This window comes from Ambystoma mexicanum, chromosome 5q, assembly GCF_040938575.1.
Source record: "Ambystoma mexicanum isolate Mex_15411 chromosome 5q, UKY_AmexF1_1, whole genome shotgun sequence".
Classification (NCBI taxonomy): Eukaryota; Metazoa; Chordata; class Amphibia; order Caudata; family Ambystomatidae; genus Ambystoma; species Ambystoma mexicanum.
In genome coordinates this window covers 450747991-450766493 of record NC_090933.1, presented here as the reverse complement: position 1 = coordinate 450766493, position 18503 = coordinate 450747991, and positions in this window count along the sequence as shown.

Sequence of the window (18503 nt, the reverse complement as noted above, 5' to 3'; positions counted from 1 at the left end):
TTTTAGGACGCGGCTGCCTTATGATTTTACCCAGGAATAGGAGACTGTTTCTTATTACTAAAGATTCCAATGATTGGAGACTCAATTCACATCGAATGATTGTCGCAGAAGTGGAATTTGGAAGTTGTAGTACTCTCCGCCAAAATATACCTTCTAATTTAGCCCACAGTGACTTTGGCAGGTATAGCATGGCCTCGGCTCCATAGGTCAGAGTTGGACAGACCTTTGCTCTATAAAAGTTTATTAATGGGAGGATTGAAAATTTCCCAAATTTTCTGTCCAAAGATGTTGCCTGGGCTGCTAGCGTTTTTGTTTTGGAGATAAGGTGCTCTTGCATCGTTATTTCAATTTTACTCGACGATAGTTTTACCCCTAAGTAGGTGCAGCTTTTCACTATTTCTAATGGCTCCGAGTTTACGAACCATTTCTTTCTTTTTTTTGTTCGCGCTGGTTTTTCTAAGATCAGGATTTTTGTTTTAGATGTATTAAGTTCCAAGTCATTTTTCGTCAGATAGGCTGTGAGGCTGTCTATTTGTCTCTGTAGACCAATTGCTGTTTGATCTAGCAATAAGATGTCGTCTGCATACAGCAATCTTGTCACTTTTGAGTCGCCTATTTGAGGAGGAAATGATCTGGTGTCATTTTCGGGATCTGCGATGTCGGCCACGTAGGCCTTATATAGTGCCGGTGCCAGGGGGCAGCCTTGTTTCACGCCTCTGTCTGTTTTTATATTTTCCGACAATAGGCCTGCTTCATTGAGTCGAATTTTAATCGATGTTCCACTATATAGCGCTTTCACTAGAGCGAGAATGGCTGATGGACATTTTTGTTTCTCCAGTTTTTTCCATAGTGTTTTTCTGTTCACGCGATCAAAAGCTTGCACCAGATCAATTGAAGCAATGAATATTGATGGTTGCCCCTCGAAGACCTTTGATTTTAGTATGCTAATTAGCATAATATTTACCGACGTTCCGAGGTTCTTCTCGAATCCTGATTGAAAGGGGTCAGTTGTTTTTGCCTCTTTTTGCCATATCTGAAGTTCATCCAACAACAATGATCCGTAAAGTTTGCCAAGCACATCTAGTAGTGCAATTGGCCTATAGTTTCTCGGATCGTCCCTTGGGCCCTTTTTATAAATTGGGACGATGTTTGCAGTCTTCCATGTCTCCGGAATAGTTCTCGAAATCCTAGATCTTCTAAAGATTTCTGCTATTAATGGGGCCCAATTTTCAGCATCCTGCTTCAGAATGGCGTTGGAGATGCCGTCAGGTCCAGGGGCCCGGGAGATGTTCAGTTTCTTGATCTTAGACAAAATGTCCTTCTCTGAGCATACTATCCAGTTAACCTCTTCTTGGATAGTCGGTGTTACTTCCCCTGGAGTGGGGTCCTTGTATAGCTCGGTGAAATGGTCACTCCATTTTTCTTCTGCGACACTATTTGTAATTCTTGTGTCCGTGGGCGAGATTTTGTGTTTTACAATAGTCCAAAAATCTCTTGAGTTCTTTTTACAAACTGATCTCAACATATTCTCTGCGTCCATCTGGTATAGTTTCCATCGTGTTGCTTGTAGCCAGGATTTATACAATTTTCTAGTTTTAGATGCCAGGTCTACATTTGTTTGCGTTGGATTTGTTGGTGCAAGCCGAATAGCCTTTCTTAGGTTTGATTTCTTTGTTCTCAATTCCTCATTGTGAATATGTAAATGAGTTTTATCATCTATTCTTTTACTTCGTGGATGGAGATAAGGGATCAAGAGAGGCGTGTAATCCAAGTTTGCTTTCTCTGTATTTAAGGTCGTTTGTCCGTTATAGGCTTTCGTGATCGAAGTTATGCCTTCTGTTGTAATTTTCAATCGGTTTCCTTGTTGGTTTAGTCCCAAGTTTTTCGACATTGTCACCGACATCTTTTTTTTTGCTGGCCATATTGCGGTTAGTAAATTATGGTCACTGGCCGTAGTCTTCACTACCTTGAAGCTTGTGATTAGGCGATACAACTCTTTAGAGGCAAAGATGTGGTCAATTGTACTTCTTTTACCCGCGCTTTCCCATGTTGGAATTCTTGATTTGGCTGAATCTAGGGAGTTTAAATTGTACAAGTCCCTGGAATCCATCAGTTTGGCCCATGCTGCACCTCTCATTGTTGATTGAGTGTTGCTCGTATTGTGCATTGGTCTTTCCTTCTCCGATACCGGGCAAGAGGCGTTTAAATCGCCACATATCAATATGTGGTCCATGTCATACATCTCTGTTGTATCTGTAAGGATTTTCTCCACCTTGTTTAGAAAGTTTTTTGTCTTTGTTATCGACGGGTTCCAGTAGATGTTTAGTACCAGGATAAGATCTCGCTTGGGTTTTTTTTTTTTTTTTTTTTTTGCCGGGGGTCCTCTTTATTCCATTCCAGCAATGTCGCCTGAATTGTCAGAGATGATATCAGGTTATGAACTATTCTAAGAACTCCGCCAGTTTTTATTGCTGTCAGCAAGCCTGAGGTAGGACGACCTCGTGTTCCTTTTTGAGCCGGCGAGAGTGATACTTCAAAACCATCCAGGCTCGGTTGAGATAACAACCAGGTCTCCTGCAGAGTTATGAGGTCGAAAAGACCAAGGTTGACATCTCCTGAATGAGTCAGGTGAGTGTGGCCTCTTGTATTCCAAGAGCCAAGAATAATGTTTTGATCCGGTTCTTGGGCCACGTGTAGCTCCTTTAACGTCTCTCCAACGAAATTGTCAGATTGACGATTTGATTGCTATTTCCTCACATATTTTGTTAGTGCTGTAGAAATCCATGCCCATTTATTGGTGTTTTTTTCTATTTCTTGCGTCTGGATCTGTGTTGATGTGTTTCTACATGTAATACGTTTATCTTTTTCTCTGCGGGACTGTGTCAGAAACGGCCCTTTCGGGTATCTTGGGGATAGTCTTTGTGGTTCCTTATCGTTTTGTGTCCAGTTGTCTTGGGAGGAAGATTTTTTTTTGATCTTGTCTCTTTCTTTGTCCTTTTTCTTTCTTGAACCACTTTGATCTAATGTTTCTCGTGATTTTCGACGTTCATCTTCTTCCTTTTGCTCCTCTCTTTCTGGTGTATAGATGTGTTTTCTCTTTGTTCTAGTTCGTCTTTCAGTTACAGGCGTTGTCTTCCCTGGGTCTTTAGCATTTGTCATATGTTTACATTTTTCTTTTGTGTCATACTCATCCTCTCTTCTGTGCCCTCTTTCTTCTGCAGTTGTTTCTCTTAAGGTATACCCTCTTTTGGCTAGATCTCCTGCCACGGACAACAGCAGTTTCTTCACTGTATGAGATGTGATGTGGAGGAAGATACTATCCGTTCGAGCTTTATGTGCGAACTCCACTATGTTTAGGTCGACACTTTTGATTTGGTCTCCATTCTGTACTTTTTGTAATAATCTCATGATTTCTCTCCTGTTTAATAAAAGCTTTTCTCCCTTTTTGTCACTTTTTTCTAATTTCAAGGTACGTGATGAGTTACTCTTGTGAGTGAAGATTGTTGATGTCCGGGTGGGATTAGACTGTGTAAGGTAATTCGAAGGCCTTCTGTTTGATCTCTTATTTCTTTCTGGGTGTCTCTCACTTGAGCCCGTTTTTTCTCTTCTTTTATTTCGATTTTCTGGTGTTTTTGTCCTTTTTCTATATGGAGAAGTTTCTGGTTTGTATTGTCGTGCATTTTTGTAATATTGAAGGTAATGTTTGTGACGTGTTCCGCTATTCGACGTGTTCCCGGCCCATTCTCTCACGTGCTTTTCCTTTGTGTTCTGTGCAGGGCAGTCCCTGACTTTTTCGTGTTCAATTTTGTTTATCTTTGTGTTGGCCACTCGGAACAACGTTTTTCTTTCTGGGGTTATCCGACTTCTTCTATAGCTTAAGTCGTCCGTTTTATTTATTTCTTTTCCAGATACTTTTGATTGTAACTGCTTGTGTTTGACCCTTTGTTCTATTTTTGGCACGGTGTCTTCCACAAATGACACCTTTCTTTTTTTATTAATTGGACGAGGGATTTCTGGTTCTGAGTTTTCAATCGAATATGTACTCAGGTCCAACAAATTTGGCGATCTCTCCTCCACCCTTTTGCGATTTGCTTTCATGTTTGTCTCTTGTAATTCGCTTTCTACATTTTTGGTTTTTTGGGCTATACCAGCTATCCATTTGGAAATGCTCAAATTTGCATTTTTTTCTGTAGTTTGTTTCTCCTGTACTATTGACCCTATAGTGCTCAGTTTATCTTTTTGACTTGAACTGATTTTTGAGATCTTCTGTCTCTGGGGTTGAGGGGTATTTTCATTTTGGTCCCTCATTTGCTGAATTTCTTTGTGTCCCACTTTTAGTTTTTTTTCCGTTTTCTTTAAGTTCGTGTCGTTTTCTTTAGTTGGTGTCAGTTCACAATTGGTGTCTGCTGTGGTTTCTATTAGTTCCTCTTCGTAGCTGTTTTGTCTGGTCTCCCTCTGGTTAGTTTGAGAATAAGAGGATACTGCTTTTTTTTAAAACTGGAACACCTCAGTTTTATCCGTCATGGTGCCTTGTTCCTTTGTGGAGGCCTTCCAGGCCTCTAACGTTGTTATGTATCCTTCCAAATGAATTAGCTTCATGTTGCATGCTGCTAGTACTGAAGTGTGATCTTTAAGTGTTTCATTTATTGTTTCGTACAATTTCCCAAAGGGTGCCAGAGCAATGGTCATAGCTGACATTATAGGTAAGATGTCCGAGTTTTTAACTGGTGATTTTATTTCTTCTTTTTTTTTCAATGGGGTTCCAGTTTCATTTTTCGCTTTATGTGGTGTGGATAACAAAACTCGTAAGGCATCTGTCGAGATGTCTAATTTTTTATGTTGCGGTGAGCACTTCTCGCCTATAGTATTCTCTCTTTGTTTTAACATTTTTTTATAGTTCAGTATTGCTTCTGCCAATTTTATTTCTTCTTGATTCCACATATGGCTTGATTTTGGTTTTACCAAGTCCTCCACTTTCTTGTCCTCTTTCTTGTTTTTATTTTCATTGTATATAATCTCAATGGTTTTTTCCACTGGTTTGTCTGGCTGTATATATCCCATTTTTTGGTTTTTGTTATTTGTTACCTCTGGTGATTCCCTGGCTTTATTGTTTCCTTCTGTCTGAGTAGAGTTTGATATGACTTCCTGTTTTTTTTCGATATCCTTTTCTGACGTTACTATTTTCAGTGTTGATTTGTTTTTATCTTTCTCGTGCTCCTGAGGTCTATTCTCTGTAGTTCTCTTGTCTGTGCCAGTTTTAGTTGTTTCTGTCCTTTGGCATACAGGAGGTTGGCTTGGGTGCCAACGTATGTGTGGTAGTAAGACTCCTCCCTCTGTAGATTTTTCTATCTTCAGTGGGTTTATTTTATTTCTTTGGGGGGATGGTGGAATTCCTGCCAAAATTTCTAAATCTGAAAGCTCAAAACGATTTACAGTCGGAGGCTTCCCCAGTTTTTCAAAGAATCTTCCAATCGGGTTATTAGACGGTATTAACGGTTTTCCCTTTTTTTTCGTTTGTGGCTTTGGTGGGAATCTATTTTTCGGAGTCGATGCCTCAGTAGGATTGTATTTTTCCCCTCCTAGTCTTTTTGTTTGTTGGTCCATTAAAAGTTCATTTTCTTTATGACTAGAAAGTATTTGTATTTCTTTTCCTTTTAGATTGTTCTCAAGTAACTGTTTTGTTACTGATTGATGAGACTCTTCTTCTTGCTTCTCTAGTTGTAAATAAGTATGTGTTTTTGCCCAGTTATGTTCTCTCAGGATGTTTAATTCGTCCATGTCATCTCCTTCCTGTTCATCCACTTATGATAGGGTAATGTTCTGACAGCTAGCATCTCTGAGCTCTGATTGATTCCATTCCGGGCTGGGTAGGTCAGATCTCACTGTCACTGGATGAAGGTCACTTTCGCATGTTTGAAGATCTTGTGGATCTGGCCTCTTATTTGTCTTTATCACCTCGATCTCTGTGAGCTCTGCCGAGCCCTTTATATTTTTTTGTATGTTTTCATTTATACTAATTATATTTGTAGCTTTGCACTTCTTCGCTGTACCACCAGGTGTCGTCTCCTCAATCCTCACGGCGGCAGGCCCGTGGGCTCCGCTCCCCAAGAGCTCCACGCTCAGCCCTGAAACCGCTCATGCGGGCTCTTCTCCCCTAACAGTTTCTCTGTGCTCTCTCAGCAAGTCCTCTGGTGGTGTCTCTTCCTTCTTCTGCACGGTGGCGGGCCCGCGAGCTCCGTTCCCCAATAGTTCCGCTCTCAGCCCTAAAACCACTCGTGCAGACACCTTGCTCCTATCTGTGACTTTGCACTCCTTCGCCCCGCCCTCGGCAGGCACCATCTCTCCCTGCACAGTGGTGGGCTCGCTAGCTCCGCTCCCCGCGGGCTCCGCACTGGGCCCTGGAGCCACTCGTTTCGGATGGTCCTCGATTCCCCTCTCTCTCTCCCCTTCCCCACAGCGGCCTCCCACATCACTACCGCTGCCCGCCTCACCCTTTCCCCGTTCTTCCCGAGCGGGAGACGGCGGAACCCGCCCCGGTCTCTCTGCGAAAACCTCCCCTTCATCATCGCCGGCCTCGCCTCGCAGAGACCGAGACTGGGGCACCCGCCTCTCCCAACTCCGCGGCCGCTCACGTCCCTCGCAGCCAGGCTCCAAATTCATCTCCTCTCTCCAAGGTGAGTCGTGTTGGTGGGGGGATCTGAGGGGGGGTATTGGAGGAGAGGCTGTGCTGGTTTTCGAGATTGCGGTTTCAGTTGTTATATTTAACGTTTTTTTTCGTGTTTCACTCAGCACTGTTTCTTTTGTATTTTGTGCGCTGCTCCTTAACACGCGGCCCGTTTCTTCATGTACTTTTGGCCCTGGGTTTTTGCCCCCTGTGGTGTCCTCCGTGATGCCGCAAAACTCTCCCCTAGATGATTTTTTTGTTTGTTTCTTCAACAATGAATCAATTGAGATGTATTGTAATGGGGAGGCGCGGTAGGGTGGGTGCCCGTTTTTTTGTCCATTCCTAAATAAGTGTACCAACACTTTGTTTAATCCTTTTCAAAGTTGCTGTACGTTGACTTTATACAGTGCTCCAGCGGCCAGCGGCCAGACTGCCAGACTGCACCTCCTCGCAGCTCTCCGCGGCCGCTCCGCGGCCAAAATGGGTTTTTAAGCCCTTTTAGCAGTAAACACTGCAGACAGACTTCCACAGCAAACAGGAAAAAAAAAAAAAGTCAGAGTTTCCTGCCAGACTGCACCTCCTCGCAGCTCTCCGCGGCCGCTCCGCGGCCATAATGGGTTTTTAAGCCCTTGTAGCAGTAAACACTGCAGACAGACTTCCACAGCAAACAGGAAAAAAAAAAGTCAGAGTTTCCTGCCAGACTGCACCTCCTCGCAGCTCTCCGCGGCCGCTCCGCGGCCAAAATGGGTTTTTAAGCCCTTGTAGCAGTAAACACTGCAGACAGACTTCCACAGCAAACAGGAAAAAAAAAAGTCAGAGTTTCCTGCCAGACTGCACCTCCTCGCAGCTCTCCGCGGCCGCTCCGCAGCTAAAATGGGTTTTTAAGCCCTTGTAGCAGTAAACACTGCAGACAGACTTCCACAGCAAACAGGAAAAAAAAAAGTCAGAGTTTCCTGCCAGACTGCACCTCCTCGCAGCTCTCCGCGGCCGCTCCGCGGCCAAAATGGGTTTTTAAGCCCTTGTAGCAGTAAACACTGCAGACAGACTTCCACAGCAAACAGGAAAAAAAAAAGTCAGAGTTTCCTGCCAGACTGCACCTGTATTAGCATTTGCTGAATGGTATTTTATTGCAATGGAAATACCTCAGAATATCGAGTGATGCAATCTACGATTACCAGTATGTATTTCTTGCCCATTTTAGTTGGTTCTAAGGATCCGATAATATCTATTGGAATCTGTGAAAAAGTAAAGGCTGCAATAGGCCTCTCACTATTGGATTGGTTGATGTCCTCTGGCAGATAGACCAAGCAAGGGCATTGAATTTTACACAGTGGTAAATTCCAGGCAAGTCAAATTGGAACAATATGTAATCTTGAGTTTTTGTCACTGCTTGGTGAGGAGCAGAGAAAAGTGAATGAGCCATCTCCAGGACTGCCTCTTAGAAAGGGCTAGGGATTATTAGTGGAAACAAAGTCCTCCCATTTCCTTTTGTGTTGTTTCAGCCAGCTGCAGGTGGCCCTTTCATTCAATAAATTAAGGGTCCTGCTTCTGGCCAAGGTGTCCTGCACTTGTGGGGCTTTCCATTGGATGAGGGCAATACTTAGTGAGAAGCTATCAAACACATTTGATGGGGAGCAGAATGAGCCTGTTGGAGTGGCAGTGATGGAAGGTAGATTTAGAAATGTGCTCATAATCGGAGGAGGTTGGGGTGGCATAATCAATGGTATGGGTTGGGTCCCCTAGGTGGTTCTAAACCCCCTATTACCTCTCTGGGTATTACTGAGGGTCCAAACTTGTGACACCTGGGCAAATATTGGGCTCTGCAGTCAGCAATTTGAATGGAAAAATCATCATAGCTATCATTAATCAGCAACAACATCACTTCTCCCTGGTAGTCTGTGTCAACAACTCCTGCCTTTACATCTTCTACATGTTGGAATGTCAGGCTGGGCTTCCGTTTGATTTAGCCGTAACAGCCTGGGGGCATTGTATGTCAATCCCGGTTCAAAAATACATTATTTCACCCTCCACAAGGCACCTTTACCTGACCAATGCTATAAAGATCCAACCCCGCAGAGACAGAACTATATTGAGAGGGGAGTATGGCCTTTGGGTCAACTTTTACAATGTAAATGCTGTGCTCTTGTAATAAATTAGCCGTTAGCGGAATTTTACCATGTCCTAGGTATCCCATTGCTGATACCAAGTGTGACAGTTGCAAGTGTTAGGATACCCAAACTTGACAAAGTATACCACAACAAAAGTCCTTTTTAAAACCTTGATAATGAGATTTTTCAAAGAAAGGGTTGGAAAAAAGCCTACAAGGACTGTGATTGAAACTTGACAGAAAAGAGGAACAGCTAAATTAAAAAGTTAACAGGTTTCGAAAACATGGGGGGGTTCTAGACGGAGATGTTGTGCCACACCTCCTGATAGCCTTGATTTACCGGTCCTCGTTCTTTGGGAGACCCTTTCTAAGAAAACATAGATCTAAGCTGGCAACACAAAGACTCATGCCATCTAATCTCAAAACAAAGTCCCAAAGTCTCCCAGTGAAAGTGTCAAACCTAACCTAAAAGTCTTCCCACATTTCAGGATCTTCCAGTCTTCCTACATAACACCTTGTGGTGCATTCTCTTCTTGCTTTCTACTTGTAGCATGTGGGTTAGTTTCTTTGGTCCTTACTGTGGTTTTGTAGTTCAGGGCTTCTCTTAATCCCACTGCCGAGGGGTTTCAGGTGGAGAGTCTCCCCTGACCCTTCAATTCCCCCACAAGCGCTGGAGCACAGCCAAGCTCCTAGGATGTCGCCTTTCAGGCAACTTCTTCAACAGTGGTCTGTCCAACTCTGTGGCCCCTACTAGATCCCCAGATGTTCCCAGGGCCAGAGTTATAGTTGTCAGGAAAATATCCCCTTTTCCAGGAGGTTCCCCAATACATATCTGCTCTAATCACCAGCTCCTTCTTACTGACTGGTCTTGGCTCTTTCTTTTTATAGTGCACTGGGTTTCCCCATCTTTGTAACATAGCACATGAATGGTTAACCAGTCTCATGGCTTCTCTGTGTCCATGCCATTGGTTAGGTTCCTTTTTTTAATTCACTGGCTGGTGGATGATACAATTGCTTATCCTCCAGGATTGGTCGGTTTCCTGAGGGCTTTTTTTGATTCTACTATAGGTTTGGGATGTTTCAAAAGGCTCCATGCAGCAGCACCATGTTCGATTTAGGCACCACAGAGCTGCTCTGAGCTGGGAAGCTCATAGTCCGTAAACTGAGAAGTAAGGGATCTTCCTGGGCATCTCTGTGGTATTGAAAATGTCCAGGGTGGACTGTGTGCAAGTTGCAGATTTTTGCCAATAGGGATCTGTGCTATTCAAGTCCATGCCCAGACATTTGTGTCCTGCAGCCACATGGGAGTTGTAGTCTCGTCCAGTGGCTGAGAGCCAGCTGACCCTTCCAGCTGTGGTAGACTGGTACTTGTAGTTTTCTTCATCTGCTTGGCTAGAAAAGCCTGGAGCCCAAAGTTGGGCTTTGTTTGGACCCCTGATGTGGCACTAGGTCTCCCTTTCTGATTAATCTGCAAGGGTGACAGTGAGGACTGGTAGATTACAGTTGCCCTGGGATGGTTACATGTGAGTTATGGGTTGTGGGGCGGGTAGCCCTAGGAAACCCTCACCTGCTGCCATCTGTGTAATTGTAATTGTAATTGTTTATTTATACAGCGCTTATACACAGGTGGAGTGCTTCAAAGCACTTCAAGGCGGGAAGGGAATAATGGAATACAGTAATCATTCTTAGGCCTTGAAGTTTCCAAATGATCTAAACAGAAAAACAAGCATACTAGGCCTGACAGCATTTCTCCCAGTGCAAGTGTTACAGTTTCGACCCAGCTGGGTAGAGGGACAGAAAAAGGTGGTGGTGGGGACAGGACAGACAAACCTACTAGTCCTAGTACATTCCGGTAATGTATGCGTATCGACAGAGGTGCGAGGAAGAGTGGGTGGGAGAGAACCAACATGCCCAGTCCAAATGGGCCCTGGGTTAAGTGCAGAGAGATTGCCCCGCTCATGGAGTGTAAGCTGAAAGTGCAGTAATGCTGATCATAGTACAATGGCCCAGAGGCAAATGCAAAGACTGGCGGGGGGGACTAGGACGTGTATGGCTCTGGAGGTGAACCAGGCGACAAGTTAGCAAAAAATGAACAGAATTAGGGAGTAGAAAGCGGAAGGAAGGTGGAGAAAAAGATGGATGATTAGCAGGGTACGGGGAGAGAAAAGGAGGAAGAGAAGAGGAAGGCCTTGAGGAGTTTCCAGAACTTAAGGTGCTTCGGCTCAAGATGGAGGGAGGCAGGGAGGCTGTTCCAGAGAAAGGCACCTGTAGAGGATAAATATCTACCCCCAAATCTCTGTTTGTGAAAGTGACTCACCTGCAGATAGTTGGAGGAGGATGAGCAGAAGACTCTAGAGGGAGAGAATTTAGGAAGAGAATGTTGTAGATAGTGTGTGCCCCAGCCACAGAGGTGGTGAGCCTCTGGGCAAAAGTGAGAAAAGGTAAAATACCTCTGGTGCAGTTGGTAGTGGGACTTTTTGGAGATGTCTAAAATGTGCCAAGAGAAGGAGAGAGTGGAGTCGAAGATGACCCCGAGATCTTTTGCCTCATTGGTAGGTGAGGTTGCAGGACCAAGGGAGGCCAGCCAGTGTGAAAGTGGGAAAGCGGGAGCAGGGGCCCCAATGACAACAATCTCTGTCTTACTGGCATTCAGGCAGAGATTGTTAGCCACACACCAGGACTGAGTTGCGGATAGACAGTCAGGGATGAGCAAGGAGGAGAAGGAGGATGAGGGTAGCCTGAAAGAGAGCTGCATGCCGTCCGCATAACACTGAAAGTTAGAGGTAAAGGTAGAGATCCTGTGAGCCAATTGGGGCCATGTAGATATTGAAGAACGCAGAGGTACAAGTTAGATCCCTGGGGGACACCACAAGTAGAGAGAGTGATAGAGGAGAGAAAGGACCCAAATTCCACCTGGGAGGGCCGGTCAGAGAGAAAGGAGGCAAGCCACACCAGGGCCTGATCTGTGATGCCCAGGGTATCACGGAGATGGGTGATCAGGATGTTGTGATTTACTGTATCAAAAGCAGAAGAGAAACAAAGAAGAATGAGGACAGAGGGAGAGTTACAGTTAAAATTTGAGAGCTGGTCTTCATGGATGTTCAGAAGAGCAGTTTCCTAGCCTCTGGATACTCTACAGACAGACTGATGGTTATGGAGACAACCAACAGATTCAGTGTGGAGGGTAAGTTGGGTGATAGCCAGCTTCTCCATACGTTTTCCCAAGAAGGGGTTGATGGATATCTGTCGATAGTTTGCCAGAATGGATGGGTGGGCAGAGGGCCTTTTGAGCAGAGGGTGCACGGGAGAGTGCTTGAGAGAAAAGGAGAAAACTCCAGCGACAAAAAGAGAGGTTGCAGGGGTCGGCCAAGCCTGGAGCGAGAGTGTCAATATTGTCCTTGATGGTTTTGGAAGGGCAGGGGTCTACCTGTTTGGAAGAGGGTTTCGTCCATCTGTTTGGAGGACGAGGCTATCATAGACCGGACTTGTCTAGAGACCTCACCAGGTGTGACAGGGGAGAGGGAAGAGAGAAGAGGGGGAAGGGTGGGGGAGGCTGAAGGGGGCTCAAGAGATTTTGGTGCAGGAGGGGGAACAAAAGAGAGTGAGGACAGGATGTCCTGCGTTTTGGTGGTGAAATCTGTGGCCAGGGCAGAGCAAATGGCCTGGGTGGGTGCAGTAAGGGATGTGGCTGCACTAGGGATGGCCAGTTCCTGCCAGACTTTAAAAGGTTTAGCCATGTTGTTAGATGCCGCAGAGATGTGGGGTTGATGTAGCCTCTTTTTTTGGAGCCGATCCAAAGTCTATATTGCCTTTGAAGAAGGCGGCAGGCCAGTTTGTAAGAGGTTCCACCTAAGATCCCCATTGCTGTTCCGCTGCTCTGCACTTTCATTTAAGGGAAACCAGATCAAAGTTGTACCAAGAGTTGTCAGGCTTCAGTCAGTCCCTCATGACAGAGGCAAGAATGTCAAGAGTACTGGAGATGGAATGGTGAAAATTAGAGAGGGCTGTTTCAGGGTGGGGGCCAGCTGCAGGAGTAGAAGGAGGAGGGTAGGTGGGGGCAAAGGCAGCCACTGACACTCTTTTCATGGGTCGGTTTTCATGGGTCGGCAGTCACTGACACTCTTTTCATGGGTCAGATGACCTTGAAGGTGCGAGGTGGCATAGGGTGTGCCATTGCTAAAGGAGAAGAAATCTTCAAGTGAGAAGAGAGAAGAGAATGATCAGTCCATGGGAGTGAGGTACAGAGAGGAATAGAATATTGTGGGCTGGACGGTTCCAATACTAGCATCCAGACTGCCCCAGTCCTTTGGAGTAAGGCCCCCACAAAAAAGTAAGGCCCCCAAATGTTCACCTTCACAAAGATCCTGGCTCTGCCCAGGTTTTTCTAGCAGAAAAGGGCTCTGGTAATCTGTGTTGGTATGTTCTTTATCTATTTACTCTTCTTTATCTATTTACTCTGTAAAAGATCTACCACACCATATATTGGCTTCACGTCTAAGAACTAGCTCATGATCCTAGCATTTGGGTCTTTTTGGTTAGTTAACAATGTCAAAGTAGTTTGATCCTTGACAAGCCGAAACATTCAACCTTTTAGATAGTTAAATAGATAGTCGATTGGCCTCTTGGTAATGAGGGCCTCAAGTTTAATGGTAGAATAGTTTCTCTTTCTGGGTAAGAGCTTGTGACCTGTATAAAGTATGGGCTATTCCACTCCAGTGACGTATTGGCATAGGATGGCTCCTAGCCCCATCTCTGAGGCATCCATCTGTAAAATTCACATTTTGCAGCAATTGGTAATCTTCAATAAAAAATTGTATTTATTTATTTATTGTTGTTTTTAGTTCAAATGAACTTTTACAACAGTATAAATATATTTACATACAATCATCACAAAATTACTTCCATCATCCATAGTAGCAATTCATCATAAATAAATATTAATCATTTGACAGCATCTCATACCTGGATAATATACACTCATTAATCCACAGCATCAAATTGCCATACCAATTTTCAAAGACTAAAATCTCATACTATATTTACATCAACTGGCTATGTAACTATAAAACAACTCTAGCATCTTCAGTCATTTAAATGTGCATATTATGATTCACAGTTAATACCAATTCATAAAATATACTTATAATAGACAGACATTGTACTTTAGATGTCCACAACAGATTTAAACATTGCCGACGCTACATACCACACATTATAAAGGGCAATGATCAAGGTTTCAAATGGAGTATTTAGACATAGTTTCCAGAAATGAACATTGGAGACAGAGTCAAAATGATGGTAATAGAGACTATATCTACACCTATGAAGCGTCTCCAATTTGGGCAGCCAGTGAGTATGTGTCTCACAGTCTCTAAATTACTCTGAATTCCACATATACACCACATCAGTTGGTCATACATTGGTGTCTACCGGGATCCATGCGTGGCTCTAACTGACAATAGGTTAAGTCGCATTAATAGCCGAAATCTATGGACATCAGGACACAGGCATCTAATTAGATACATCTGAGGACAGAGGTACTTATAAATAATGCCCTCCAAATGTATGTAATTTTGGAATCTACTCATATAAATTAAGTTTTCCACCCAATCTTTTTTCCATGATTTATTTTTAAAGGCCCTTTTAATGGCCTTATAGCTTCCACAAGTGGAGCGCTTCACTGACCAGTTGAGCGCAAAATTGGATGTCATACACAGCGCATCATATTTATTGGCACGCGCTGTGTTGTTTTAAGATCTATAACATTTTTCTGCATTTCACTAACTGGATGACTCATTGCCTTAAAGGGAAGTAGATCTCTTTGATATTGTATCATGGCTTTTAAGGAAGTCAAGCCAAACTCGACTCTTATATATTGCATAGGGCAAGCGGGAGGCAGACTCAGAATGGTCCACCAAAAGTAGCCCTCAACTAACCAAGACAAATTATCAAGAGTGAGGGCTTCAATACCATAAGCTATAACAAGTACGAACCACTGGGTGTACAGCAACATAATTCCCTTTAATGTGTACCTAGTATATTGGGAAACATATTTTATCAAAAGCAACGTGATTTCTTTGGCCCGTTTGGTCCTGTTATCAATTAGGGACGCGTAACCTAGTCTACAATCCATATGCACTCCAAGATACTTATAGGAGTCTGTGTAATCTATCGTTCCCCCACTTAGTTTCATGGCAGGCTGGTTAACCTTCCTAGATGTGATTAGCATGGATTTTGCCTTTTTTAGGTTAACAGTCATGCCATCTTCTAGTATGGCTTTCATACCTGTTATAGTATGATCGACCACCACAAGGTCATTAGCATACAATAAGGCTGTGATCTTGGTGGTTATAAACCTGGCTGGACTATGGGTGCGCCTCTCCAAACGTCTAATTAATTCAGCAGTGTACAAATTGAAAAGGAGAGCTGCCAATAAACAGCCCTGTTTAACGCCCTTGTTGATTTTAATTGGGCTAGATAAACGGCCATCGCTATCCTGTTGCGCACATGCTGTGTTATTCTGATGAAGCTTTGTCAGGATCTCTAGAAGCCAGGATGGACACTGATAAGAACGTAGAATCTCCCAAAATGTATTTAGATTTATCCTGTAAAAGCAGAGCTAAAGTCAAAAATGTTACATATATTGACGGATTAGGATGTTGTTTAGCTCTGGTCAGGATAGTTTCGAGGAGTCTAATGTTGTCAGAGGTACTGGAACCAGATCGAAACCCAGACTGAAATGGATGGAGGAGCTGGTTAGCATCGATCCAACATTGTAGATGGTTCAAAACGATGGCAGCAAATATCTTTCTAGTTGTATTGAGTGATGAGAGGGTCCGATAATTTTCGGGCCTAGTGCGAGAACCAGCCTTGTACACAGGATTAATATCGAGTTGGACCATGATACAGGAATACATTTTTCACGACACACCGTTTTGTATAATGTCATCAAAATAGAATAGCAACTTATCAGGTCATGTTTAACAATAACTGAATTGAGGCCATTAGGGCCAGGGGCTCTGGAATTGTTGAGCTTGCTGATTATGCCAATGATCCTGCTCCTGCTAAATTCCAAGGCTCAGTGGTGTGTACAACTGATTCCTCAATTTGCCCATCAGACATGTTTTCCCTAAGATGTTCTACCCAGATGTGTTCCTCTATCGAAATAAGGGGTTGAGGGAGGCTGTTGCCTCTATGCTTGTTCAAGACCTTCCATATGGATCTACCATCCTCTTTTTTGTAGGGATCCTATCCGTTATAATAAAGGGGAGTGACAAACGCATTCCTTTAACTTGTGAGGCAGATACATCGCTTGGGCTGGTCATTTTTACATTTTAAGAAAATGTAGCTGCCATCCTGGAAAAAAATGGCATATATCTATTATGGTATCATAGTAGGCCAAGGAGTAATTTAAGATCTTTCTTTGCAGTGGGAGTCAGTGTATTCCTCAATGCTTCAACTTTTTGTTAATGTGTAGCCCTGTGACTTGATTGAACCATTTCCAGCAATGAGTCCTACACACTTAATGGCACTCTGTACAAGATTGCATGTTGCAGGTTTGGAAGTAAGTCTGGCCTTTAGGAAAGCTCTGGTGCCTAGATACAGATGGTACATGGGCTTGGTCCACGTTGACTGTGTATCACAACATCAGCTAAATATGCACCAGCAAAAGAACAATATGTATGTCTCTGTTTTTATAGATACTGCGAGACATTCCCACAACAGTACTTGTGACAGTCTACATCCTCCAAGATGAGGGTTTGATGTGTCCTGAGGAAAGCCTTACACATACGACCAACCAGTAAAAGAACAAGGGATAGTCGTTGTGCCTATCAAACATTAAGGCTGGAAACAGATCTACTCATGTTGACACAATTTAAATGGGGTCTTTATATTAAACCAAACATTAATGGGCTATTCTAAAGTCACCCATGTGTTACTAACATCACCTATGATACAATGCACTTTTTGAATGAACACAAGGACCAAAGCTGTTAATCAATTGTCTCTTTTATAATTTAGTTTTATGTTGTTGAGATTTGCAAATGTGACCGAATGGTCTGTTTTATGATCTGTTACAGAATAATAAACATATGAGATATTTTTGTTAAATATGAGCCCTCCATCTCTTTATATTTGTTAAAAGAAAGATGGTTTGATAGGCATATGTGGATTGAGACCTAGTTTTGTTACCTCCGGTGTGGACATCGAAAGGTAGCTTGTTGTGATCCCCTCTTTTTTCGCTATTTGCACTTAGTCCTCCATCAACAAGCCCCTATATAAAAAAGAGGATCCACGTTGCATCAGTGTGCTCACTGATTTTCTCATTATCACAGATTCTCGGTCATAGACAAGTTCAAACGTTGCTAACCCAGTGAACTTTGGGGAGCCTTCTATATGGCAATAATTACCAATGGCAGCAAGATATCCCAATTCCTTCTGTCTTCATCTACTACATTTCAAAACCGATGCTTGGAATTATTGTTGAACCGCTCCAGAAAACCATCTATTTGAGGATGTTACACAGAACTCCTCTGGGTGTCAATAACTGTTTGACCATCTTCGTGATTTGAGACATAAGATACTACACTAGTCTGTTAGTATATCTTGTAGAAACTCAACCAAGGTGAAATACATGATATTATATTTTAGTATTTGCTGAATGGTATTAGATCGAAATTGAAATAGCTCAGAATATCAAGTGGCATTGTCGACAATGATCCGTTTCTATTTGTTAGCTATTTTAGATGGTTATAAGGGCCCAATAATATACATTGTAATCACAGAGAGCATGTTATTAATAATTGGTACAGGATGCAATAAGACTCTCAGTATTGGACTGGCTGAAGTCTTATGACAAAAAGAAAACTGAAGAAGAAAGTAAAGGATATTCGGTGGGGGTCAATTATCTAATATTTGCAAGGGTGAATAAAATTAGTCAGATGCACTTAGAGTCGCAGTATCTTGTAGAAACTCAACCAAGGTGAAATACAGGATATTATATTTTAGTATTTGCTGAATGGTATTAGATTGATATTGAAATAGCTCAGAATATCAAGTGGCATTGTCGACAATGATCCGTTTCTATTTGTTAGCTATTTTAGATGGTTATAAGGGCCCAATAATATACATTGTAATCACAGAGAGCATGTTATTAATAATTGGTACAGGATGCAATAAGACTCTCAGTATTGGACTGGCTGAAGTCTTATGACAAAAAGAAAACTGAAGAAGAAAGTAAAGGATATTCGGTGGGGGTCAATTATCTAATATTTGCAAGGGTGAATAAAATTGGTCAGATGCACTTAGAGTAGCACCAGTTTTGTTGCTTTTATGAAATGGAATGGAGCAAACTAGTTTTTCCACAGCAAATATTACTTAACAAGCATTGGCAAAGCTAATAGCTTTGGCATTTTTAGTTGTTTATTGCATTTTACAATTATATGTAATAATGCAGTAAATAATGATGTTCTACTTACCCCGTGATTCTAATGAAAGTCTGCAAGTTACTGTGTGCAGGCTCATAGCATTAGTTTGTAGAAAGACTTCTCTTCACTGCTGCCTATCAAAGTCATTTGACAATTTCTATTACTAATGTTATGTGTCAGCAAACACTAACTTGCAGCAATGTGTGGAACTTTCAAAATACATATGGTTATTTCAGGGGTTAGTTTGAGTGGTGGAGCAGGGGTGACCTTCGGCTTAGGTGTGGTAGGCATGTGTGAGCTAGGG